This window comes from Varanus komodoensis, unplaced genomic scaffold (assembly GCF_004798865.1).
Source record: "Varanus komodoensis strain SLA01 unplaced genomic scaffold, ASM479886v1 scaffold16, whole genome shotgun sequence".
Lineage (NCBI taxonomy): Eukaryota > Metazoa > Chordata > Lepidosauria > Squamata > Varanidae > Varanus > Varanus komodoensis.
Genome location: NW_025335468.1, coordinates 17,034,621 through 17,062,600, shown reverse-complemented (window position 1 = coordinate 17,062,600; position 27,980 = coordinate 17,034,621).

Sequence of the window (27,980 nt, the reverse complement as noted above, 5' to 3'; positions counted from 1 at the left end):
CTAGCCATGTGACGGGGCAATCAGATGACCACTCAGCCACATGGTCAGCTGTAATGAATACTGAAGGCACAGTGGAACCGGCAGCGACCTCTGTTTGTGTGAATCCTTGCTTGTGTATTGGAATGTTGTGAGAGGTCAGAGGATCAAACACAAGGACGACCACTTGGGTATAAATTCCAACCAATTTAAATCAAGCAATCCAAATCCTGAAGGCGCCTTGAACTGGTGCGTTTTCCAGTCCCATCAGCAGACGTGAGGAAGATACAAATCAGGTTATCGTAAGCAGAAGGAGTCGTACTCTAATGCAATTTCTTCAGCATATCACAGGGAGACACAGTATCAATACCTCCCACTCTTTTTGTGCCTGATTATATCTAATACCTCATGTGGAAAATTAACCAGCAATTTAATAGCATGCATTGAAAGAGTCCCTTCCAAAAGAGCAATCTCAGCTATTATAAATCAGACAACTATAGGTAGCAAACAGTGTGAAGGTGAAGTAAACAGTAGCAGCCATAGATCAGGCGTTTATTTCTCTGCACTCCCTGGCCTTGATACCCACAAGTCTAGAGCAGGGAAGAATAGCTTCTCCGTGGAAATTCAACAATCAGTACTGCATAATGGGGCGTTAGGTGCCCTCAGCAGGGAGAGTCACTTGATACATTTCCCCACTGAGTAAACATTTTGCAACCTTCATGTTAACATATTTCTGAGTTGCCTGTCAAAGCTGTAGTCTTCCCAAGATGGCTTGCAAAAAACAAACAAACAACCCTTTACTGTCTAATATGAACACGTTATCTACAACCATTTTAAATTTAAACAATGCTGCTACATGCCGTCAAGTCGACTCTGACCTATGACGACCCTACGATTATTGTTTTTGCATTTCTATACCACCTGTAGCTGAAGCTCTCTGAATGATTCTCGACATTTAAATCACCCATCCAGATTTCAATCAGGCCCAACTCTGAAGGTTAGGTAGGATCAGGCACTTCAGTCTTTACAGCAGCTGATATGAAAAAGTGTTCTCCAAAATGTTTTGTCCTTGGCCGCCCTGTTCACCTCTTGTAAACTCAAGGCATGGCTTCCTTAAGGAATCAATCCATCTCAAAAGCACATGGTTTGGTTTTGCATGACGCAGCAACTCGCCCTGGTGGGTTGCCTGGTTGTCCAGACTCAGACTACTTCCTGCAAGGTGATGTGTGTTTGGGCAGCAAGCCACCCTGGCAACTCGGGGATTGTTTGAAGGGTTGCTGAGCCCAGGGTGGGTTATTATGTCATCATGGGTTGTGGGAAATGGCAAACAAGAAAGACAAGTGCCCCTTGTCACTCTTGGTGATCTGGTCTGTGCCGTCACCAGTGACAGCTACTCCACTAATGCCCAACTCTTTGGCACAACCATCATTGGCTTGTTACCCTTAAAAAAGACAGGAGTGGAAGAAATGTCAGCAATTGAGACTGTGCGATTTTTAAAAACTTGGTCTTTCACAGCTATGCACTTACAGCTGCCTGAAATGTGGAGACCTGCCCGCCCAATGTCCTAGTAAGTGTCTTTTGCAAAGGTGTAGTAGGTAACATCTGGGGACATCAGTAAAGTGAGGTTTCATATAAGCCAATTAGCACTCACTTGAAAAGATACTTGGTGAACTGTCAATTGGAAAGCAAAGAAGGGGAGAGGGCTTGCCTAGAAATGGGAGGTGAGTCTGTTTATCCTCAGCAGGGTGGAGTCCTCTGATTGTTTTTCGGCGCCAGGCGAAGACCTTTTTATTTAAACGTCATTTTAATTGTTAATATTATTTGCTTATTTTATCTGGCCAGGGCAACTTATTTTATATCGTTAATTTGTTGTATATTTGAATGTTTTATATTTTAATTTTATGTTGTGAGCTGCCCCGAGGCTTTGGCCAATGGGGCGGCATAGAAATGTTTTAAATAAATAAATACAATAATAAATAATATTTCCCTGACGTTTCTCAGTGCCCTTTCCCTTTTCCACACTTCTCTGAGCCTCTGGGGTATCCACCTACTTTTGCAAGCATTTATTTAGCAACCCTTAAAATTAAAGTGTTTTTCTTTCTCTCAAAAACAAAGGCAAATACTTATCTGGCAAGAATGGGCATGGGAGGGGTGACAGGGACTGAGATACAGATTTTATGGCTAGAAAAACTACAGTTGACAGTATGGTATAGTGCAAATACACAAGACAAACTCACCTTCTTTCACCTTCTGAATTAAATGCCACATTTTCTCAGCTGCTAAAGGAACAAACAAACCTTGCCAGAAGTGATGTCTAGACAAAGAAATGAAACTGGAGTGTCTCAAAGTCATATAAAAAGCCCATAAACAACCACGAGTAGGGAATGATGAGTGCACAATAAATGGCTGATGTAGAAAAGCCCTAAATCTTCTCTGTGTTAATGTTTTGATACAGCCAACTGTCTTCACTACCGGGCAACATTAGCTAGTTTTTCCTTTACACTGCATAAAAGGGGTCCCTCTTGAAAAAAAGTGCCCTCTTGAAAAAAATCTAGATGGAGGGTGTGGATGGCAACCACATTCTCAGATTTGGGTCCCTGGAAAGGACAGTCCTGCTTGAGGTGTGGAAGGATCATTCTCATCACAAAGAGCCGTGTGCCTCTTCCAAGGGGAAAGTTCCATGCTGGCCTCGCGGTGGTGATGGTGGTTGGGGTCAGGCTTGGCAAGATGCCTTCAGTAGGTTGGTCTCCTTACACGATGCCCAGTGATCCATCACCAGTGTCACACCTGCCCGTTCTCTGGGCAACGCACTCCGCAATGCAAAGTGAAGGAAGGCTCCTTGTCCTTATTCTCACCATTCTGAGTGGCCATTCTGTTCAATTCAGCTGCAGCATAAGGAGAAATGACTGGCAGAGCTGTCGTCTGTCTACAGTCAGCCCCTTTGCAGCAGACTCGACAGACAGACACGCAGCTTACCCAGTCATAGTCTTTTGCACTAGGCTAAAAGGTATTTCTCTTAAAAGTAAAGTAATTACTTCTCAGAATGCACGTAGACATATAAATCAGTGCATGCAAATTCTAGGCAAATCAGTGCCCACCCTGTAAAGCAAATGGCAGGAGTAGGGAACCTCCTTAGCAGACTTTGGGGGTCCGAGTACTGCTAGCAGGTCCCCTACCAAGTTTGCGGCCTTGACAGGCACTGAACGATGCTGGTTCTGCAGAAGTCCCATTTCTCTTTCCTTTACTGGATCAGGTCAAATTGCATTCATTTCTGAAGTCTGAGTAACAGACATTTTATTATGTACAGTGAATAGAATTATGATTTAAGGTAGTGGCTTCTTAAAAAATGCAGTCTCTCTTCTCCAAGTAGAATTTTAATTGTATTTTATCTGCCACATTATCAGCCTGCATGCAAGAGGACCTGAAGTCAGACTTCCTTGGACTGATTTTAATAAGATGGGTTCCTTTGCTCGTCCTATTTTCTTCCTGGAAAAAAAAGGGAAAGAGAGCGGCTGAAAGCATTTTTAGCCTAAAATATTTAAAGTATCATAAATAATTTCTCAGGGATGTATGCATGTTTGCATTACAACTTAAATGTTTGAGTTATGAATGTTGACTCTGAGCCGTAGCTGGGATGATAATGAAGCAAATTACAGTTTAGATAGAAATACTTTGCAGGCTGAGCCTGTTTTCTATTAAAGAATGATCTCGCAGGCTGATGTCAGAAAGGGGGCATAAAATTCAGTCGGGAGGCAAGAGAGACCCAGAAGGTACATAGACTAGCAGATATGTTAAATAAATCATGGGTCTACTTTTTGTAGATAGTTATTATAGTAATACTGAAAATCCAAATTCTATTTCCCCCTCCCCTCTCACCCTCCAAGGTGGAGTTGTGTGTTATGTGAGCCACTGGCTACAGTCAGAAATGTTAAATTCACTAACTGCTCAGTGCAGTAAAGTTTGCATCTCCCCCACCTCAATTTTACATAATTTCTCAACCCACCACCTTTGCCATTGATCCTGGGGAACTTGTCCTGGGGATGTTTTGATGACCGCTGTGCATTTCCTACAGTACAACGTTCCTTCTTAACTTTTAACTTGCCTGAAATAAGACCTTTTCCCAACATCCTTCCTTCACTTTAGATTAAATTTGGTCTTATTGTGAAGTTCTATCATTTATAATAAATTGGTTTGCATTGTAAAGCCCATTAAGAGGTCTAGTCATTAACAAATGTATCATTTCCAAGGGAATGGTGAACATCTCTAGTTTGGGAGGGATGTGGGGGGTACTGAGACAGCTTTTTCTTAATCTCAGTTGAAGCAGCTTTATGGAAATGATTTTGGAGCAGCAAAATGAGAGTTGACCCAAATTCTAAGCCAATGTATATATTCATCTGAAAATGGCAAAGTCATCAGCTGCTCAGACCCGAAGGAATGGCTGCTGAATTTCAAAACTAGGTTTTGTTTCATATGATTCAGAATAAAGGGCAAAGCTGACCAAACTTTGAGATGCCCATGAAGCAAAGCAGAGACAGCAGCCCTGAACTCTGCATGGAGAGACACACAAAATGATCCAGACTGGCTCCTGTTAGAGTCATCATGCCCCTCCCCTTTCCAGTTGCGCCACCATGCGGGCTGCACTGTGACCGCACTGGGTGTGCCAGCGCACACCAATATGGCTCACTGACGTTCCCATCAGAGGAACTCCAACCTGGAACTAGGTCTGGAAGGATCTTCCAGGTACTTCTAGGCCTATGCAGAAAGGCTTCCAGCTGATATGAACACAGAGTGCCTGTATGGGAAGCATCGTGGAATCTATTACTGGCCTGTACACAGGGGATACCTTAGTAAAAGAGGATTAGACAAATTCATGGAGCTTAAGGGTATAAACGACGACAAACAGACTCAGGGCACCTGAAGATGATCACATTCACTCTGGATGAGCGTGTGGGGATGTGGCGGCCTTCATCAAGTGCAACAGTGGTCACAAAAAGTGGACTTAGTCCAGAGTAAATGTTAGTCTTTAAGATGCCACAGGACTCGTCACTGGTTTTGTTGCAACAGGTTGCTAGAGCTATTGCCCCAGAAAGGGTACCAATAGTTACTGGTCACAATAGCTATAAATGCTCTCCGATATCAAAGGTGGTTGCTAAGGAACACACGCGGAGCGATGCTATTGCATTGATGCGTTGCTTGTGGGCTTCCCACAAGGCATGTGATTGGCCACTGTGGGACCAGGTAGGCCTTTCTCCTGATCCATCATGGCTCCTCTTATGCGCTTGAGGTGCAGAAATGCATTGCAATAAATTCTAGACAGACTTTCTCCTGGCACATAAACATTAGTGCCTTCACTGTCTCCAGAACTTGTAGCCCAGTTAGTTAAAGAACTGAGATGTGGAGCATTACAATGAGATTCTACCAAGGAGCTCAGCAGTGAATCTTGCTGGAATGCCACAATTAGGGCAGTCTGGCACAAAATAAGATGATTTAAAAAGAGTGCTGATGTTCTGGACATGTGAAATCAGTTCGTTGCTGCACAGCCAAGAAGGGACTGTGCTTGGTTATGTTGATCGCGTATGCATATTATACATATCTTACACTCCCCCTGGAAGCTGCAACTGGCACAAGCCGAACTCGGATTGTCACAGGGGACCACAGGACAGCAAACTTGCCCTTGTGCTTTGATCATAAAAGTAGTACTGCTTGCATCAGTATAATGTCTTGCCATGCCTTTGTGCAACGCTGGCACAATCTCTAGAGTTCTCTGCAGTACAGATGGATGAATCAGCCTATTTCTGGCCGTGTCACTTTTGCAGGTATTTATTCCTAAGTCCATGCCGTTGCATATTCACACAGGTCTGCAATTCCTTAAAAAACCCATACCAAAATCACATTAGATACATATTTCTATGTGTATTTCTAAATGTATTTCCCTCTCAGAATATGCAATAAAAACACATTTGGCTAGGGAATGGGGGCTTTTGGAAATGTGAATTACTATTTTTTAAACCAAGAAGTGTGTTGCAATTTTTGGGAAATTGCAGACTCCAGTGGATAGTGATGCTCCAAACTGCATATTAAGTGGGGAGTTATGGATCAGGTCAGAATGTGATCAATTTCCTCAAGCATCCCTCAGTTGCAAGCAGCAAGCAGTGGGGTTGTGGTGGGAAAGCAAACAGGGTGTTAGGCACTAGGGTGTGTGTATATTTGGAAGTGCAGGTGCAGCCACCGCCCACCCAAGAGAGTCCAAACATTTAGTCAACTTCGTTGATCTGTATCTGCAAAACAGAGGTCAGGTCTTCTTTGGAAAAGCTGGTGGACCTTGAGATGACACCACCTCCAATGTCTTGCCTTACAACTGGGAGCAGTACAACCCTGCTAGCATAATTCTTCTCCCTCCAGCTATGGTGAGAACTGCAGCTAGGTGCAGAGGGAACAAGACGTTTGAGGGGGACACCAGATGGCCTCAACTTTCCCACTAATCAAAAGGTGCTGACACTTTAGGCCTTCAAGCCACTCCATTCCTGAAGACATGTTGACCTCATGCACCAAACCGTCATGGTATCCGAGGGCCCCTCCTTGGTCTGGCATGTGCACAAGTACTGCAGATGAGAATAGCAAACTGGAAGACAGGGGACAAGGAAAGCAATCTAACATCCCCTTTCCTTTTCTTTGCTGGGGTTTCTACTTCATGCTTGCAGTTTAAATGATTACACTTCTTTGAAAATCATGCACATTTTATGTGTGTTTAACCCCTGTGCATGAGCCATAATCCTTATGTTCTCAGGATTTATTAAAAAATAAACCACACAATACCCCACTGCAATCTCTAGACCTCGTAGAAGCTGAGAAAGGAAGGGAAATGCACAGACACTATTCTGCCTGCTTGCTTTTGAAGCAAAAATAGCTTAGTAATAGTAATGTTTCTAGCCAATGAAGGAAGTCCTAGCAATGTTTGGCCTACCGAAAGCTTTTCTACATGGTTATTGTTGAATCTACTTTCCGTTCCATTGCAGCAATTCCTTGCTTGCTTTTTCTCCATGTAACCTGTAGGTGGGACTGTGATGTAGCAGAATAGCACAAACACACAAGGAGAGAGCACAGGATTTTCCTCCTCCTAAAAAAGCAAAGGGGCAAAGAAAATGGGAAAGTGCTCCAAAAAAAAAAGAAGCTCAACTGGAGGATCATGATGTTGCCTAAAGAGCTCATAAACAGCCACGAGTAGGCGATCTTAAGTGCACAGTAATTGTCTTAGGCAGCATGACTCGAACGGGCTGCGAATGAACTCTGGTTCATGTCGAGGCCTTTGTGTGTAGCGGATGGCTGGGTGGCTCATCTCTGGTGGGAAATGATTGCTGCCTCTGAAATTCTCCCAGGATTGTAGTGCAGCTCTGACTGGGCAATAACGTGGCACAAGGTGCCTTGCCATCCTGGGTGAGAGGATGCACCATGGCCATTCCCACTGCTGGCACGGCTGCCTCCACAGCCCTGCACTCTCTGGGTGAGAGGCTGGGTGGGCAGCCTCTCCGGGTGGGCACCTCCGGGTAGGCAGCCTCTCCGAATTGCTGCTCAGGACTGAATGCCACACTCTGAGGGGTCCTTCCTCAAAGCACAGGGTTGTGAGGTGGCACTCAAGGCTGCTTGTGCTCCAGTGGAGTTTGCGCACCTGACCTCTTTTCTGGGGAGCTCCCTTAAGGGAAAATGTTGGGTGGGTAGAATCATAGAATCGTAAAGTTGGAAAGGGAGTTGAGGCCAGCCTCCTGCTCCGTGCAGGACTCCAAGTTAAACCATTCTTCTCAGATTCATGCCCAGCTGCATCTTGAATGCCTCTAGTGTGGGAGAGCCCACAATCTCCCTAGGGAATTGGTTCCATTTCTCTAACAGTCAAGAAATCTGCTTCCTGTAACTTGAACATGTTATCCCGAGTCTGCACTCTGGGGTGATCATGAAGAGATCCTGGCCTTCCTTTTTGTAACAGCCTTTCACTTACTTGTACAGTACAAGCATATCCCCCCAGGGCTAAGCATACCCAGTTCCTTCCATCTCTCCTCATAGGGTTTGTTTCCAGTTCCTGGAACATCCTTGTGGCCATTCTCTGAACCCTTGTCTGCATCCTTCCTAATCTGTGGTGCCAGAACTGGGCAGAGGACCCCAGACAAGGCCTAACCAGTGCTGAGTAAAGGGGAACTGGTACTTCACATGACTTAGAAGTGATACTTCTTTTAAGGCAGCCTAAAATAGCGTTTGCCCTTTTGACAGCCACATCACACTGTTGACTCATATTCAGCTTGTGATCTACAGCAATTCCAAGATCCTTCTCACTTGCAGAACTGTGGAGCCAAGTATTCCCCATCTTTAATTATGCATTTGGTTTCTTTTTCCTGGGGGCAGAACTTGGCATTTGTCCCTGTGGAATGTCATTCTGTTTTTTTCAGTCCAGCACTGCAACCTATTAAGACCACCTTGAAACTTCATTCTATCTTCCAGGGTATTAGTTATCCCACCCAGTTTTGTGTCATCTGCAAATCTGATCATCATTCCCTGCACTTCTCATCCAGATCATTAATAATAATAAAAAAATACTGAACAGCACTGGGCTCAGGACTGAACCTTAGTGAACTCTATTTGCAGTGGGAAATTTTTGAGAGGCGAGTGGATATTTTAAAGGGGCCCAAAGTTTGACAGCTAGCTTTCAAACAGCTAACTTCTTTCCTTTCCCTTGAAAAAGGCAGGTGGAGTTCAATTTTCCCACATCTTGAGAGGCTTGGAACAACGTACAAAATGTGCACCTTGGTGGGAGCTAAAAGTACTGTTGGGAGAACTTAAAACAGCAGTAACAGCATCAACCTGAGGCTCTTATTGTGAAGGGTGCTAAAATCCCCCCAAACAATTTCACAGCTAAAGATCAGTCATGCCTTGACGATATCAGACAGCTTCTACTTCGAAAGCTGCCATACAATGCCAGTTAGGAGGAAAAAACTTCCATGCTGCTTCTGAGATACAACGCCATTGCCCACTGAGGATGTCTGCAGTGGTGCAAGGATGGGCAAATAATAAAAAAAATAATCTGGGTGCAAGAACAAAACACTGCTGGGCAGCCATGGGCAGCTCCTCCTAGGGGCCGCAGGGCACTTAGCTCATGGCTGCTAAAGGGGGATTTGCAAAACCAGCTGGGCAGTCTGTTTTTGTGATCTGTGGAAAAAACAGAGGAGTGGGGAGGGAGGAGGAGGAGGAGGGGAGTTCACGGCATTCTCCTACGGAAATGACTTGATCATCTCTGTTGACCCTGGTTTAGCCGCAGGAGGACTGAAGAATGAGGAGGCCATCAGCCCACCATGTCTCTGATTACCTTTGGAGGTTCACCATGGGTTGTGTGCCCAACAAGCAGCCCACCATGGCTTATTGTCAGCTTGGTAGGTTGTTGTGATGCACGAACATGGCCAATATGCTGGTTAAGTCAAACCAATGCACTCAGCGGTATGCGCCACTGAGTTCAACACAGCTTAATTTCCGGTAATTATGCATAAGATTGCTGACATGAGATTGTTTCGTGGTTTGGGCTTTTCGGACACAGGTATATCACGTCAGTGTTTTTAGCCTGAGCGTTGGGCCCCTTGGTTTAAGGAATCCTGAGCAGTCTGGCTACATGTTGTTATCTTGAGCTCCTGCACAGCAAAATATTCCACTGCACTGCTAGCAGCACCTAATAAATTGTGGGCATTACTATTAATCTAATTCAGTGGTTCTCAACCTTTTCTATCTCCTGCAGCCCTAGAAAATGTTTGATTTATGTTTGCACCCTCTACAAAAGTAATATCACATTTGAAGGTGAAGAAGTCAAACTTCTAATTTTTGAACCTCAAATGAAACCACATACAGTACTGAGGGTGAACTAATTAAACTAAGGAAAAAAGCTTTTAACTTGGTGCATAACATCCAGATATAAATTGGGCAATTAGAAAAATTGTAAACAGTATAATCAATCCAACTGTGAACATAAACTTCAATGACTTCTTTGCTCCTGCTTCTCATTCATGATTTTGTCAAAAAGTGGAACTTTCTTGCTGATTGCAGTCCACAAATCTGCCTGTGGATTCAGGCAATGCCTAGATTTTTGTCTTGATTGACAAAGGAGAACTGAATCCAAATGTAAAGAAAATAAAAATAAAGAATTTATTTATTTATTCATTCAAATAAAAATAAAGAATTTAATTATTGGGGTAATTTTTGGCGAATCGCAATGCAGCCTTCATCTTTGTTGCATTCCTGGAATGCCATCCCACAACTCCTGGGGAACACGCCAGGTGGGGGACCCCTGAACTAATTCATCACCAGAGTTAGAGCTTGCTCAAATTCTATCCCTTGCTCAAATTCTGTCCTTACTACATATGAAAACATTCTGATTCCAGTACTATATTCAGAGAAAGAAAAGAACAGGTAAATCTATTATGTTCTGAGGTCTCATAGTTTTTCTATTAGCAAGTGTAAATTGGACATCTGTCAAACTGTGACATGCCTGTGAGTAACACTGTTGCTCCAAAACGGAAGCATTAAATAACAATGCCAAAGGGGGAAGGTGGGGGGGAAAGGAGGATTGAGATCCATCAGTTGAACTTGATATATTTGTGAGGCAAGCTTGAAGCAATAACAGGTGCTTTGATCATCGTCCACTCTAAGATATGCAAAACTAGATTCATTTAATTAATCTTTAAAAATGGAGTTGCTGATAACTCCCACTACAAATCTAAAATGCTTAAAATTTGATTCATGCAGCTTTCCTCATCAGTGACCTGCAGCATGGTCATTATTTTATTTTGATTTTTTTCTGCAGGGGAATTTAGATCATGGCCACCGGGATGCCATTCTACAGTCAGTGACACTTAGAACACATTGCTACAAATTAGGGTTTATCAGAAATGTAGTAAATGTAGTAGTAAACAGTACATTTACATGTAGTAAACCTATGGTAATGATTCCAGGGTATTCCTGCATCAAACATTCCTTGGTCCAATTATACATTTGCATCCAGCCTTTATTTTTACGACATGATGAAACCTCTATGTCTCAAAAGATAAAGTTGCTCTGGAACTGATTTAATGATAAGTCATCATATCTGTTGTAAAAAGTACAGAGAACGGCAACACAGATGATCAGGGGCTGAAGCAGCTTTTGTATTCGGAGCAGCTACATAACTGGGACTGTTCAGCTTAGGAAAAAGGCAAGTGAGCGGAAACATGATAAAGGTGCTTAAAAGAACGCGTGGTGAGGAGAAAGCTGGGAGGGAGACATTTTCTTCCTCCCCACAACACTCGAACCTGGGGTTATCCCATGAAGCCGGTGGCAGGTTTAGGATGGATACAAGGAAGTTCTTCATCATACAATGTATAGTTAAACTATGAATCCACTCCACAGGAAGTGGCGATGGCCACCAATCTGGATGACTTTACAAGGAATTGGGAAGATTCACGAGGGAGGAGGCTCTCAGTGGCTACTTGTGGGCTGTGTGCATCCTCCTTTACCGGAGGTGACCTGCCTGCATACCTGAGCTGCTGGGGCGCTTGGGCAGGAGGAGGTCTTGCGCCCGCCCTGCTTGAGGGATCCTGTGGGCGGCTCCTCTGCCACCCTACGGAGTGGTGCGGAGAGCTGGACTTCATAGACCTTGGGTCTGATCCAGCATGGCTTTTCTTATGTTCTTAAGATACAAACACCAAAAATGTGGGACTAAAAGCTAAGCCAATAAAATTATCTTATTGAGAGCTTTGGCTAACAGATATTATAGAAATGGAATGAATGAATAAAGAAATGGAACTTGTAGGGGGAAAAAAAATGACCCCTTGCCTCACAGCCTCCTTTAAATCTCAGGAACCTGGTGAACATATTTGTCCAACATGGGTGAAGCCTCAGCCTCAGACTAAACAAGAGAATCACGTCAACTCCAGTTTGAAACAGGCAGAGAGAAATTGAGAAAGAGCCCGTTGCTTTTTGAAACAAAATGAAACATCAACCTAGCTCACAAAATGGACCTGTAACTCACTAAAGCAGCTGGCAGGTGTGGGGAAGAGGTGAAGCACATCTGGGATATATTAGATTTAGCATGAAAGGGTTTTGCTTTGGTCCTTTCCCAAGAAAACAAAGACATTATTTCTCAGTTGCAGGTATTTCTCTGAGACTGGGCCGTTCTCAGGCAGGGAAATTCAAACTTACCAGCCCATACTCTGGGGTGACTTCCCTAGTATTGACTTAGCAGAGGCTGGAAGCTTTCTGCATGAAGCATTTACTGGGCAGGTTGACTTTATCATAGCCAGAATGCTGCACTGTTTCTGTGGCATAAAGGGTTTTACCTCAGCCTACCAGTCAGATGGTCGCATGGCTCCCCTAGCAATGTAGTTTGCTTCCTTCTCTCGCCATGCATCCCAGCAGCCTCTGCAAGCAAAAGCTCCTTCTGCACTGCATTTTTCCTATCTGCCACTTTTGGATTGGTCTGTTGGGGATTTGAGGTGGGTTCTTGCTCTTCCCCTTCCTGAATGTACTTGCAGCTTTGTAAAGCTTCCCAGCCAATCCAGACTCCACAGGGATTTTTTTTAAAAAAAATTAAAATAAATCAAGCGCTTTTGCCATGTTTCCTCCTTGCAGGCATCTTGGGTGTGGGCAGCAGACTAGCTGACACAGACACCAGGGTGCAGGCAAGTAGGCTTGTCCAGTAGCCCAAGGTCAGTGCAAGGAGTAGAACAGCAAGATAAGTCCAGTCCAAGAGGCAAAAGCATAGTCAAGCAAACCATGGTCAGGAAACCAAGGAAGCAATGCAGGCAGGAGCTGGTACCTGAGGGCTGGGACAGGAGCAAGCAAGGGCCAGGAAACCAGACGAGGTCCAGGAGCAGGAGCAGGATCAAGAGCAGAGTCATGGGATCTTAGAATCATGTGAATGGGACGGCATACAAAAATTCCAAATAAATAAATAAAATATCATAGAAGAGTCGGAAGGGGCCATGAAGGCCATCAGGTCCAACCCACTCCTGTTGCAGGACGCCACGTTACACCATCCCACTCAGATGGCTGCCCAGTTCCTTTTTGAATGTCTCCAGTGTGGGAGAGCCCACCACCTCTCGAGGCAGCTGATTCCACGGTCGTATTGCTCTGACAGAGAGGAAGCTTTTCCTGATGTCCAAGCTGAGCCTGGGTCGTTGCAGCTTGACTTGATTATTCCATGTCCTGCACTGTTGCATCAGCAAGAAGAGATCTGGACCTTCCTTTCTGTGACAGACTTTGAGATACTTATAGAGGGATACCATGTTCTCCCCCAGTCTTCTCTTCTCAAGGCTGAGCATGCCCAGTTCGCTCAGTCTCTCCTCAAAGTCCAGAATACAAGCAAGAGTTCAGGTCACTGTGAGCAAGGAGCACTGCAGCAAGCCTGGAAATCTTCATTGCCAAGGCTTCCCTCTTCTGAAGGGAAGAGCCCATTCTTCTACAGCTCTTCCCCCAGGGCTCCCAGCTGGTCTCTTGAGGACCCTGGCTGTGGCAGTAGACTGAGGGAGTAATCCTGCAACTACCAGGGCTGCTATGCTGGTCCTTGGCCAGCAGATGGAGCCCTGACGCTGCCTCGGCTCCTGGCACTTCTCTCATTCTGTGCATTCACCTGCTTCCAAGAGTAAACAGGGTGACGGGCACATTGCTCAGCCAACAGGAACAAAAGGAGGGGCGATTCTGTGTGCTGCTAGGTGACTGTGGGTAGCAGCGATGAAGCAATCCTTTTTGTTGCTGCTTTTCTCACAGAATTTTATGATGCCTTCTCACCATCAATGGTAAATGGAGCTTCGGGGTCCAGACCTCGCAAGAAGCCATGGAAAGCTTAGAACAAACTGTTGACTCTCACTGCTGCATCTGTTGAAACACAGCAACTGAAATGCTGCGAGTGGATTCCAATGGCATGAGAGACCATGAGTGGGAAAACTTCACCCTGGTTTCTTGAGACATATGCCCTGGCTACAGCGTGCTCCTCATTCCTCCCTCGAGGTTGTCTAGGGATTCTTTCGACAGAAAGTGACTCTCCATTTTCACTGCTGTGTCCACTGAGCACTTCCAGTGAGTTTTGGAGAGCAGGGAAAGTGCTGTATTCTTTGGAAAGGGGAAATTAAGTGTTCCTTTCATGTGGCTATCTCTGTTCTTCTGCCATACCACAGTGGCACCTACAAGTTATGTAGTAGGAAAACTGCTAGGATCTCAATTCTGTGAGACCCTGAAAGTAAATATACCACATCAATAGCCTCTGGTAGAAAAGCCCTTTGGTACTGTCCATAGGGTTTTCATGGCTCTTTAGAAGGTCAGATACTGAAGATGAAACGCAAATACTTTGGCCACCTAATGAGAAGGAACAACTCACTGGAGAAGACCCAGATGCTGGGAACTATTGACAGCAAAAGGAGAAGGGGACGGCAGAGGATGAGGTGGCTAGAAGGAGTAACTGGGGCAGTGGGTGTGGGCTTGGTGGACCCCGAGGGATGGTGGAGGACAGGAGAGCCTGAAGGAATGTTGTCCACGGGGTCATGATGGGTCGGGCCTGATTTTGTGGCTAAACAAAAGAAAAGCCAGGTCAGCCTGGAAGGGTTATGTAAATGCAGATTCGGAGGCCTACTGCAGCCTAACCAGGCTGGCTCCTTGTTCAGAGAGATTTCCAGAAAAGTGCTTGTGGTAGTTAGAGGTGCACTGAGGGTTGGATTTGTTACCCAGTCCCAAGCATCTACGGAGCTCCAAATTGGGAAGATGCATGCTTCTGAATCAACCTGAAACTGGGAGATGGCTCTACAACTCCAGGGTGTGTTTGAACATGGCTTGGCTAGGGTCAAGAAGAGTTCCTCTCAGTACAAAGATGGAGTCAATATTCTCAGTTACTGGACTCTTCTGTGCTGTTTAAAATCTTTAGTTGCCCTTGCGGCCCTGAGCATTGGCGGCTCATCGAGTTAACAGTAGATGTTATTGTTATCAGCTGTCACCTCTCTAACACTTTTCACTGTATGATCTGTTCTTCTGTATCATTTATAATTTCTCCTCCAACGTTCCCTGCATTTAGCAGTGACAAATAAGTCTGGCCTTTCACTTCCTGCTCCCCTGGAATACGATCTCCTGCCTATCATCTTTTCCCTCTCAGTTTACTGAAACAGCTGCGAACGGCTCAAAGTCATGGAGTCATTAGTAGCGCTTAAGGCCCGGGGGCGTGTTGACACCTTGCATTATTTGGAGACCTAGGAAGGGGGAAGCAGAGGTCAGCATCCACATCTGTTGCAGGCGCGGAAAGCGAGGACAGATGAGGTTGAGAAGGGGCTGCGTTCTCCACCCATGGCTAGGAGAGTGGAGACTGGGCTGGGGAGGGGCGGGGGGGGGGGTTCGACTATTGCCACCAAACTGCTATTGCCACCTTCCCCAGCCTTGTGCCCTTGCAGTGTTTCAGACTGCCTCTCCTAGCACTTCTGACCTGGATCAGTAGCGTAGCCACTTAAATGGAGACAGCAAAAGAGGGTACAGATTTGCATAAAATTGGCAAGTGCTGAGTCATACACACATGCATATATAATTGCAACTTTAAGAGAAATGCTATGCATTTTAGCACAGTGCCAAAAGCTGTGTCTGTTCAGTCTTTATCTTTAAAGGACACCTTTTCAAGAAAAGGATGCCTTCCAAAAGAGGACTGCCCCCTGGCAGTCCTTCAGACTGAGGACTGTCTCTGTAAAAGATGTCCTGAGGCCACCCTCACTTCCCCTTCACACCCAGACACATTGACCCAGCGGTGGTGCTTCTGCATTGGAGCCAAGCTTTACATTTTGGGACATGCATGGCTTTGGGGCATGGCACCTTGGGAAATATAAGAAGGTGGCCCCCCACTGTCCATCCAAAAGTGCCCCCAGATGAGCATGTTTGGAAGGAGAGGTTGAGTGTCTGTGGCTGCAGTCTGCTGAAGGTGCGGTGCTGGGATGGGATTGGCAGATGCTGGGGACAATGGGACCTGGCGACAGGTGCCAATGGCAACGGGGCCACAAACAGAGCACGGACTGGTCTGAGAGGGCGTGGGGGCAGGAGGGGGACCTGTTAATTGTCCCAGAAAGCTTGGTGCTGGATGTGGGCCTGAAAATGAGCTCGCCCTTCTTGAAGAGCAAACCATACTAAATCAGGGCAGGTGTTTCTGCTTAAATTTTGCTATAAAACCTGAACCGTGAGATCCTCGGTACATTATGCAAGTGTTACCAGCTGTCCTCAGGTAAGGGAAATGAATAAAAAGCTAACTCTGCAGCTTTGCTAATTCACTGGCATTACACTGAGACAGATGCTGGTTTTTGAAGGTGAATCGGGAAGCAGCCATTGCCGGTCAGCCCTTGGGCGTCCTACAGTGTCACTTCCACTGCCTTTATTCTGTCACATATTGTATTCCCTGGTTTTGTGCTGGAAGCCCCACAGCGCTCAGCCTCATCTCAAAGACGAGTCCAGCATGCCTTCCTTTGCCCATTCTTATCCTGCTTTTAATGTCCCTGTCACCACTGCATTTCCGTGTATGTCTTTTGAAGGGATGTGCACTGAGTTGTGCTTGTCTAGCATTGGAGGACATGGGAAGTTAGAGAAAAATGGAGGTGTTCGTATTGATGCCAAGGTGTCCAATTTCAAACAGATGCAGTCCCCCCGGAGAAAACCCGCAAAAGTATGCTTAAAAACCAAAGGGGGAAAAAGTCAGGAAGCATCAAACAAAATAATTAGAGCCAACAAATAAACAAGGTAAACTTGAAGAGAGAAATAAAGGATGAATGAATGAAAAGCAACCTGGGCAATATAAGCATATAAATCCAGTTTGCAGGGAAACTTGTAGTAGTGGTGACCCATCCATTTCTGGAAACATATCAGGAATTTGCTTGTGACTGTATGCAAAGAAAGACAAGTCAGCGTCTCCTTAACTTTCATGTGAATTTAGATGCTTCTCACTAAGAGACCCAGGCCTTGAAAGAATGGTTGTTCCACGCAACCTACTCCGTATTTCTTCTCTCTGAGAGGAACCACAACCCATTCTGTTTTTAAATTATTTATAAATTTAAATTTATTTATGCATTTGATCATCAGATGGCTGTTTTCTTAGCCAGTGTCTTGAACTGCTTTCCATTTAGATAGTCACTAGTGAATGACATTTTAGGAGAAAATAACTGAAGGCCCAGTTGCCTCAAGTAAATAAACTGAGGAAAGTCTGCAATGTGATTAGTCTTTCATACTGTCATCAAAGGTGTAGACGGTTTCATAGACGGTGGCATTCTCTATTCATATAACGCCATTACCAAAAATGAAAGGTCAAAATGATAATCACTCTGTGAAAAATATGTTTCATCAAATTGGAAGTGAATCTCAAGCCAGTTCTGAATGAAGATGGGATTCAGTCAATTTGGGGTATCACTGCCTAGGAGTCAATGGAGCACTTTAAACATGGAAAACAAGCCAAGCGGAGGTAAGCTAAGTGTGATTAGAATTTGGCCTCAGCTTAGAGCTTTCAAAAATAGTCAAATCATGCTCAAACCAGTTCAGAGGCAGCCCAGAAACCCAAGCTGAGACTTGGAAATCCAAGACGTTGTGCCTGTCATTGACCATCATGGAAAAGAAAAGAACCTCTTTTTTTCCTTGTTTGCCAGATGTAGATGAAATGTTCACCTGGGATTAAGCCTACCAAATTTCAGGGGGGAAAAGGTGCAGTGGTTTTTGTGCCATGTGTGAATGGGCCTGGAGAATACTGGAGCCCTTCATGATAATAGACCCAACTGACCAGTGACAGCCAACCTGGGCTTGAGCTGGGCTATCAGTGATCATCCACAGAGGACAAAGTACCACTGAAATTCAAACCAGTAATTATTATTCTGGATCTTCTTAAAGAGCTGGTTCTGAATGCATGTTGCCAAGACTTCCCAATGTTTTCAGCCTTTCTCATTTTTCCAGATACCTAGTGTGTCCCAGTGTTCACCCATTCTCTTCTGTATATATGTGGGGGTACTTTTTCTACAGATTGTCAGTATGACAGGGCTTTCAGTGAATGGTGTGCATGTGAACCCTCCTGATGAGCTGACTATGTACATCTCGGTCTGGTTTTTTCATCCAAGAAGATCAGAGGAGCCCTGCTAGATGAGATTGAGTGTCCAGCAGTGTGTCCAGTGGCCAGTCAGCTGCCTGTAGGAGACATCCAGCGTGAATGTAGGACTTGAATGCAACAGCATCCTCTCTTTCAAGTTCCCCAACACTGATCTACAAAGCCACATGGCCTCTGATACACGAGGCAGCAGGCCTCAATCAGTGTCAGGGCCAGGACCAGCAAAGCATAATGCACACGTGGTGCTTTCCAGGATAAGACTGATGGAGCACAGAGAGGAACGGATGGGAAGAAGTCAGCACACGCCTTGGACTCGGCCTACTATGGCCAGTGTTAGATAGACTGTCATGCGTATTGCTGCACTGATGAAGTAGTAAACCAGCACTGCTGCGTTTGAGGGCCTTCTGCTGCATGGAGTGTCGTCTTTCACCAGTTCCTATTCTGATAGCACCACTAGATGGCCCCAGTACCTGCACTGACTTCCCGTCATCTTCAGAGCAGAAGCTATAGTTCTGGTGTTTGGCCTATAGCAGCCTTCCCCAACCTGGTGGCCTTCAGAGGCATTTGGACTGCAGCTCCCAGAATTCCCATCCAGCTGGGCCATTGACTGGGAATTCTGAGTCTTGCAGTCCAAATGCCTCTGAAGGCCACCAGGTTGGGGAAGGCTGGCCTATAGAATCCTTAATAAGTTGGCCTCACATTGAGACAACCACCCTCTTTCCTCTCCTAGCAAGTTTGCCCATGTACTGTGTTGAGACATTAAGGCTGACAGTCATTTTCAGAAGCATTTTTGAAGCTGGAGAAATTGATTCCCCCAGTGTCCAAACTTGAGCATCATTTGAAAAGCAGTGCAGGCTTAATGTGGCTGAGCGTTGGCTGGCAGGAGCAGGTGTCTGTTGCTGGGGAGAGGTTTATGAGACTTTGAACTTCCACTCTGTGCTCATTTAATGCATATTACAGAAAACATCTGAATCCTCTTTTCTGGAATTACTTCAAGCTTGATTTAATCTATATTTAAAGACTGTGTCTAATCTATTACCAATGCCAATTTGGTTCCATCTTTAAAAGAAAAAAGGAAATTAATACTGGCACCAATGCAAATTCTGCTTGGGGAGCAACCTTTGCTCTTGATTTTCTCTTACCCTTCATTCTCAAATTTCTGTCACCTAATGGCATTCTCTTCCCACGCAAGTGCTGTATGACACTCTTTAAGCGGCTTGTCAGAGACCCAAGGGATTTATCTCCATTGCCATGCTGATTATCTGACAGTGATGTTTGGCTATCGGATAATTGCATCTTTTAACATTTGGAAGATCAAACCGGTTGTCAGCATCTTCCGTGTTGTTCTTTCCTCTGATTGGGCTTGCATTATTATTTTGCATCCCAGAACAACCTGTTACCTTGGTATCAGACGGGAACACATTTTGATTTCTTCAGTCCCTCAACTGCCTAGTTCCCAGAATGCTGCCCAGCTGATGTGTCCTCTGCTCCAGCCTTCCTTTTTCTGCTGTCCTTCCTAATCCTAAGTATGCCCCCCACTGGGCCTACCTCAGCCCCCCTCCCCCTCCCCCTCTCAAGTGCCACTGCCTTAAGTGGGCACTAGAGTTTTGCTGGGTACCGGGTTGTAGGCAGACTGTGCCAGCAGGGCAGCAACGGTGGGTGGGAGCATTAAGGCCCTCCTCACCCTGCGCTTGAATGCTGCATTTCCAGCAAGAGTTGTGAACTCCCTGCATTCAGCTCGGTGTGCGCACACGCCTCCCCATGCCATCATGGGTCATGGGCACTGGGTACGCACCTTCCACTGACTGCATGGAGTGCATTGTCTTTCTGTTACCCCAGTGAGGTGAGAGCAGAAATCAGTATTTACAGCCACTGAAAACCCGCTTGGGGTTAGTCCCTCAGCCAAGCACTGACAAAGGAGCCTGCCAGGGTCAATGGGAGAGGATGGTCCCTTGCCAGAGCTGACATCAAGGGCTCATATTCCAGCAGAAGCCCCCTGACAAAGCCCCTTGGAGTTGCTCTTGCTCTTCACCACCGCACCCTGCTGATTCATCTGCCTCTCGCTCTGAACCAGACAATGGTGGTGGTGGGAAGAAGCAGCCTCAAATGCCGCGGCCCATTTGCTCATCGGCTCCCCCTGCCTGTCGGGCAAGCCAGTGGCAAGTGGGAGCAATGACTGGGGTGGTGGGGAGCAGGAGCAGCTGGTGACAGTGGCAGTGAGAAGGTAGAATCACAGAGGAATGGGCCCGGGGGTCCTCCAAAACCTGAAGCTGGCACCATCACGTAGATAGTGAGATGGTCACAATAAATGCTTCTGTGATCTCTGGCGGAGAATGCTTTCATTTTCTTGGGGGATTAGTCCCAAGGGCCAGCCTGCAATGAATGACAAAATGCTACCTCTCCCCTCAACCTCCAGAAGCTGACCAGGGTGGTAATTGACCCGTCAACATTTGCAATGTGACCAGACCCTCCAGTTTGCCCGAGGGAGGCAAGCTAGTTTACAGGGTGCAGCTCAGGCCAGGCCATGTGGGAGATACAGCTCTGTCTTCCAACAGGAGGAACGGCCTGTGCCGAAGTCTAGATGGCATCAGCAGCTGCATCATGCCGACTATCGTCTGCCTCCGGAAGCCACCACTTCACTATGGCTCATCACGGGGCCAGGCCTTGTGAATCATTACGTCAGGCTACTTTCAAAATATGGTCCAAATGATCTGGAATGGTTTCCGTGTTACATGATTTTGTGTGCACAATGCTTCTTTTAAAACCATTGCATACCATGTATGGACTGATGATTTGAAATGAAGTTTTCTTTCCACTGAATGGGTTTCACCTAGGCAATTTCTCGGCCAGCCTGAGTACTTCTGGGCGTCTTTCTCAAGTGCCTTCTTGCTGCTCTTTGTTCTTATTGTTATTACAAGAGAGCATAGACCAGTGCCTTCTCTTCTGAGGTTCTTTGTGTAAATATAAATTGCCTACTTTTGGTTATAGTTGTTTGCACAGCTCTCGTTTGATCCCAAGGGGCAGTATCCAATCCTGCCTCCACACCATTAGCACTTCCTAAAGAGACCAGAAATGAACTGAAATCTTTATTTCCAGGGAAGAACAAATCAGCGGAGCTTGCAGGAGGGAGTTCTTCTAACCTGTCTCATTCCAGAAACAAGGATTTGGGTTCCTTCCTGGAACTGCCATAGGAAGTTTCCTGTTATGCTAGTGGTGGCTCACTTGCACTATGCAAGCAGCAGACGGGCAGCAGGAACAGTGGATAATTCCCAAAGAGATGCAAAATTTGGCAGGATTGAGGCATTATGTACAATTCTGCTCTACATCTTACAGGAGTATTAAATCCTGTTGAACCCGTTTGTGTTTGTGCCTATGTTTGCCCAAAAGTTCAACATCTGGAACTGTATGTCTGGGCTCATACATCTGAGTGGAAATGGTTCGGACCAAAAGGCAAAGCAGAGCTTCCAAAGCCAAGTTCAGAGGCTCCAATATTACCTTCTTTACGTACTAACTTGCCATGCGCAGGAAGTTGTTTCATAGATGTAGGACCACAAGCTCCGGTCTGGAGTGAGGGGCCTTAGCTGTGCAGTGCAGCACAGGGTTGTCTCGTGCAAAAAACCGCTCACTGGCCTCTCTACAACCTTGCAGAGCCACTGACAATCCATATGGGACTCAGTATCCGCAGACTTCCTATGTTCCATCCAACCTACATTCTGAAATGGTACATGAAAGAAGCTCTTCACCTCCCGAACAGCAGGGGAGCAAGATCTTTCTTGTGGGCTTCTCAGGGGCATCTTTGGTCTCTGTGGGAAACAGGGAGCTAGACTTGATAGGCCTGCAGTGTGATCCCACATAGTGTATGATAGAGATGTGCAAGGAATCTGTTTTGTGTGGGATCTGCTGGATCCCTGGCTTTGGTTTGCTGCATGTTGGTCTGCAGCACAGAGTCCAAGTTCCTGGTGAGCATGCCCAGGGTTTGTGAGAATTGAGGAGTGCCCAGGAACTAGGGTTCATGTGCTGTGCAGGTGGCACCTTTCTTCTGTGCCCCCTGCTGCCACCAGCAGCAGCAAGCAGGGGAGAAGTTTGGTTACCAAGAATGGCAGCTGGGGAAGGTTGCTGGTTTTGCAAACTGGGAATTCATGAGTGTTTGCAGGCTTCCTCATGGCTTGGTTTGCTTGACTGGGCAAGCATGAGAGGAAGTCTGCAAATTCTGGAGGATGGATTCCAAAAGGGTTCATCCCAATCCTAGTATTTGCTGCTTCTCCGTGTGAATAATGGTCCGAATGAGCACTTAGATGAATTTATAAATAAGAATACTAACAGCTCCCAAAACTGGCATAAACTTCTCTTGTTCAGATAAACTAGAACTGGCATTGAAGGTTGGGGAAAAAGTAAAAGTGAACAAACATGTACTTAGCTTCCCCACATGAAAAAGGGTATTAGTGTCAGTAAACTAACAACAGTCATTAAAAGAATAATAATTGAAATCCATTTATAGGTAACAATTTTCCAGATCTGACAAAAAACTAACAGTATCTTAATTTCTGATCAAATCCACTGAGTGCATTATTTATCTGCTTCTTTGATAGCTGAAAAGCCGTTTATGGTTTTGGTTAATGATATGTGCAATTGAAAAAGATATCTTTCGTTGATGCATATTTATTAAGTTTGCCTCATTGGATAAGTGATTCTATTGAGGAATGGTTTTGAAAACTAGGCACTGAGGTGCTTCGTGCAATTTATTTCCGAAGGGAAGTGGCTGGCTGAGGAATGCTGGGAGTTATAGGCCTTGTTCCGTGCAAGCACGCACTGGATTGGCCTGGGTTCGAATCCTGGCTTAGCCATGGAGCTCCCTGGGTGACACTGGGCCAGGTTGCGGATCCTTAGCTCAACCTAACTCAAAGGGCTGTTGTGAGGATGAGATGGACAGGTGGAGGAGAATTATGTAAACTGCCTTGGGTTCCTTAGAAGGAAAAAAGGTGGGATAGAAATATAAATAAAGAAATAACAGGATCACACCTACATCAAAGCCACCATCATGAACCACAGGCATGTGCCTTATTGCTTTTCCAGCTACAAGAAGAAAAACACATGACATGTTTTTCATTGGACACTTTCAATTGTGCATTACAGATGTTGAAATAAATATGGCACAAAACAGATGTGCTACATGCAGAGAGAATAAGCTTTAAAGGAAGGGTGACCCATACCTAGAGTTATGTGCAACCAACAATGGTCTGTTAGATTGCAACATATGCTTTCTTTTGAAAGGGCAGCTTTTTGTAGGCCTATAATCCCTTACATAGGGCTTCTCCTTCATTCAAGAAGCTCAGTTAAGTACGCTTTTAATTCCTTGGCTCCAGAAATGTGCACACTACCTGGGTAAAGTATATCCAATAGAAGCCTGGACATCCAGGGCATTGAAACAGATACCCATGGCCTGCACTTTTTGTATCTCCAGCAATGATTTGTCACTCTGCAATGGGTGTTGGGCCTCTGACTATGCGGAGCCCTTTCTCCTGTTCGGCCACGGGATTGGCTTGGCTTGAATGGCCAGAGGAAGAGACTTAAAGTTCTGCCACTGCTGGCAAATATAGGAGCACCCATGAGCATCAGAATAGAGTAGGAATCCACCCAGGTTACGCACATGAAAGCCTTTTGCACTTTGCACATTGCACCAAACCCCATGGCAGGATGCTTAAATCATGTTATCCCCATCTACTCCTCTCCTACTTTCTTTGTTCTTAAGAAAAGCTCTCCTTAAGCCCCAGGATTTTAAAAAGGAATGCTTAGACTTAAGGTCAGGGTTTTTCATTCTTGTTTTTGGGGGACTCCAATCCCCACTTTGACAGTGACAAGCAGCCCCATGGCCAATGGTCCAGAATACAAGAATACCTGAAAGACCACGTTCTCCTTTATGAGTCTGCCTGAGCACTAAGTTATTCTGGGGCCAACTCTGGGACTCGCCACCTCCACAGGCATGGCTGTGGGATGGCAGGCTGCCCAGAGTGGCTGCCCCAGAGCTCTGGACTTTCCTTCCCAGGGAGGCTGTGTTGGTGCCCCAGCTCCTTTTCTGGCAGACTTTGGGAATGACCTGTGAGTTTGCATTGGACTAGTTCTCTTCTAGGCTTTTAATTTGGGTATTTTAATTCTTAACTTTTAAAGGGTCAGAACGAAGAATTCTTAACTGCATTGACTATATATTTAACTTTTGTATATTTCTATGAATGTTTTAATTGTATAATGTTGTGAGCCACCAATGATGATGATGATGATGATGATGATGATGATGTACAGGATGTTCTTCTTCACCCCCTCCCACACCCAACACCACTTTTTCCCTAAAGGGAATTGGTGGGAAAAATTGTATTGGACATTTGATAGAGCCAACAGGGATCAAATAAAATGCATCTGCAGGATGGATCCGACTGACCTTCAAGCACTGACCGACCACCTTTCCTTTTCCTACTTCTGTTTTTGCAATCTGGCACTGCCAGGGACTATTCCCTGAGCTTCTTCATTCATTCTCCTGCTATTGGAGATAAGGCACAGCTTCTCAACATTAGGGATGTGCATTTGAGGACCCCCGCTGGTGTGTGTTGCTTTTCCTGTGACTTGTGCTTGCCTGGGGAATCTCTGAAATCTGAGAAAGACGCACGTAGCATGTTTTGTGCAGAAACATGAGCATGCATTACATTCCTGGTGACATTCAGAACTCCATCCATTTAGCACTACTGTTATAGGAGTGGGAGTTTATAAAACTCCCTCTAATAGTCGCTTTTATGTTTTACTCTCAAATATAAGAGAAAATGTTTCAGTCTGAATGTAAGAGCACAACAGCCATTAAAGGCATGTCCTGTTCAATGAGCAGCAAAAGATGTAATAACAGGGTGGGTGAAGCATTGTCTAGAAACTGTGCACAAAAGAAAGTTTAAAAAAACCAATAGCTAGCATAAATAGGAATGTTCCAAATTCCATTTATTAGTTCCTTTCTCTTTTGTTGAAGGGAGAAATGATTATATCCTGTACACCTGAGCAGCCCAATTTTAAACCAATGAAACTGTGCTTTAGGCGAAGGCATTGTTTTTCACAAAGGCTTTCTGAATGTGAATTAACATTCCTGAGACTCGGGCATTACACTCAGATGCTATGAAAGCGGCAATCCGGTCTGTCTTTCGCTGAGGCTAGACAGCAGACGAGTGGGGGGCAGGGGGGGTTGCATAGTTAGAATATAGGAACCGGATTCCTTCTCTCTTGCCCCTGCCCTACTCAAATGCTTGGCATTTTTCACTAACCGAGTCAATGTCAACTTGTTTCACCGCATTGGAATCCTGACTTAGGCAATGACCTGTTGCAGCCCAAACATGAGGACTGTGTGCCTGTGGAGGATCCTGCACCTGGTCAAAGGAGAGCGCTGGCTGGGAGAGCCAGGAAGCTCCTTCACCTCACTGGAGGAGGCTGGGTCAGGAGAGAGCTTCTGATGTCCAATGGACTATACTTTTTGATCTGAGCTTTTGCTTTGGGTTCACAGAGTGGGACAGGACAAAAAGAGAGAGCCGTGGGTAGAAATCTAAACCAAATGGTTTTGTGGAGAAAATCCTATTCCCACCAGCAGTTCGATAAGCTTGCTATGGTAAAAGCGTGAGCACATGTTCTAAAGAGCTTTGAGAAGAGGGGAATTCCTCTGGCTTGTAGGCACTGGTTTAGGCAGCGCTGTGGGTATCCATGGGCCAGCGGCATGATGCCCCCTCACTGGGGAACTTCTGTACTGAATGCAGAGTCAGTACTAACATGGTACTGATTTCTTGTGATGCACAAAAATGGGTTTGGAAGCAGCAAGTAGGAACTGCTGATATGAAAAAGAACTTGGCCAACAGCTGTGCAGTGGGGACAAGTTCCAGGGGCTTCTGTGGCTCTCCTCCCCACTTCCTGGGGGTTTTGGCCCTCCAAATTGCCTCCTCATGCCTCTGGGTGACGCCAAGGACAGTCCACAGGCTCAGATCTGGGTCTCTGTATGCGGCTTGCAAATATGAACCTAAATGCCTTACTATAGTTGGGTGGAAAATGTTCTTAATATCACTCATTGGCAGGGGCCCTGAATGCTTAGGATTAGCCTGGAGCACATTTTTATACTGGAGTTATAAACCTGCGAAACAATGTTTCTTATAAAGCAAAGGCAGTGATCTACAATAGCTGAAGGGAGACTTTATAGTCTGAAAGATCCTGAAATTGCTTTGAATTACTCAGTGCATATTTTATGCACATAAATTTTAAAGCTATGCTAACTTTCTTTGGATCCTCCAGGGCACTTGCTTTGGGTGACAGAAGACTGTTTGTTAAACTCGGCAAAAATGTACTCACCTCATAAAAATTACTTCTGGTTGGAAGGATCCAAAATAATTTTGTAAAGGGCAAGACTTTAAATATTTTTGAATTTTTGTTAAAGAAGATTTTTTATTAGCTATGAATATAATAAAAACATTGCACCTTGACCCATAAGCCTTATGTCAGTGTGGGCAACTTGTGGCCCTCCAGAGTTTTCGGCCTATAGCTCCCATCTGCTCCAGCCAGCATGGCCAATGGTGAAGGATCATGGGAGTTGTAGGCCAACATTTCTGGAGGGCAACATGTCACCTTCCCCTATGTCATGTGCTCTGATGCACACTAGGTGCATGTGGGGGTTTATGCATTTTAGTGCTAACTAACTTGGTGGCTAAAGAACTCTTCTCATATTTACTTATGTATTTACATATATTTATATGCCACCTATAATTGCTGAGGCCTTCCTAGGTGACTTACAATATACAAATTCTAAATCTATCACACATTAAACTTGTAAAAACCATTCACAAATGAAATAATCCAAACTTTCTCTGATCCAGCTTTTTAAAAATCACATTTTGCATTGTTGGAATGACTCACATGAACTTTACTTTGAACTGCCGTGGGATATAAGAGCTGAACTGGATGGAATAAATAAAAAATGTAATGTTTGTTATAAATATTTATGAAACAACTATATCCAACTTTCTTCTGACAATGGCGTTCAAAGTGGCTAACAATACAGGTTTGATTTGATTTGAATCACATCATTCTCCTGGGAAAAATGGTACTCACTGTGGTTAAAAAATGGTTAATGACAAATATTAATTAAAACATGACTTAAAAGCAGATCCATCAAAATTAGATAACTACTATACAAGAAATAGTGCATAACCAATTATAACTGTGTCATCTGCAGTGGACTCTTGTATACCAAAGACCTGCCTGAATAACCCTCTCTTTGCCTGCAGGCGGTAGAACAATGAAGAAGCCAGTCCAGACTTTCTTGGCAGGGAGTTCCATAGCCCAGAAAAGGGCTAGATGGCCCTCTGATGGTGAGGTGGAGAGAAAGGCCTCTTCCAAAATCATAAAACCAGGGCAAATGCATTGTAACTTGATTCTGAGAAGATGGAGATGTTTACAGTAAGTGCTTCATCTTTGATGGAGTTTGGCTGACCAGTTACATTTCTCCTGAAAGTTCAGGGTTGTTGGCTTGGACTCTTAGAGCCATCCCTTTCACTGAAGCCCAGTGAACTTGGTGTCATGCTGTACTTTCCATTAAGTATGATCACTCCTGAATAAAGATGGTTGACAATGGTACCCTGCTAACAACCTGCCTAGGTTATTGTTAGGAATTATATCTGGCATTACCCTTGAAGACACTTAGATCCTGCAGTCAATACATAGAAACATAGAATCAGAGCGAGTCAGAAGGGGTCTCCCAGGCCGTCTAGTCTGACCCCCGGCTCCAGCCGGCTCCACTCACGACATGCCCACCATGTGTGGCAGCTAGTTTACTACCTGGAAGTCTATGCGTGACTTTATCTCTCCAGCTGTAAACTTGTTCTGCTTACTTCTGGTC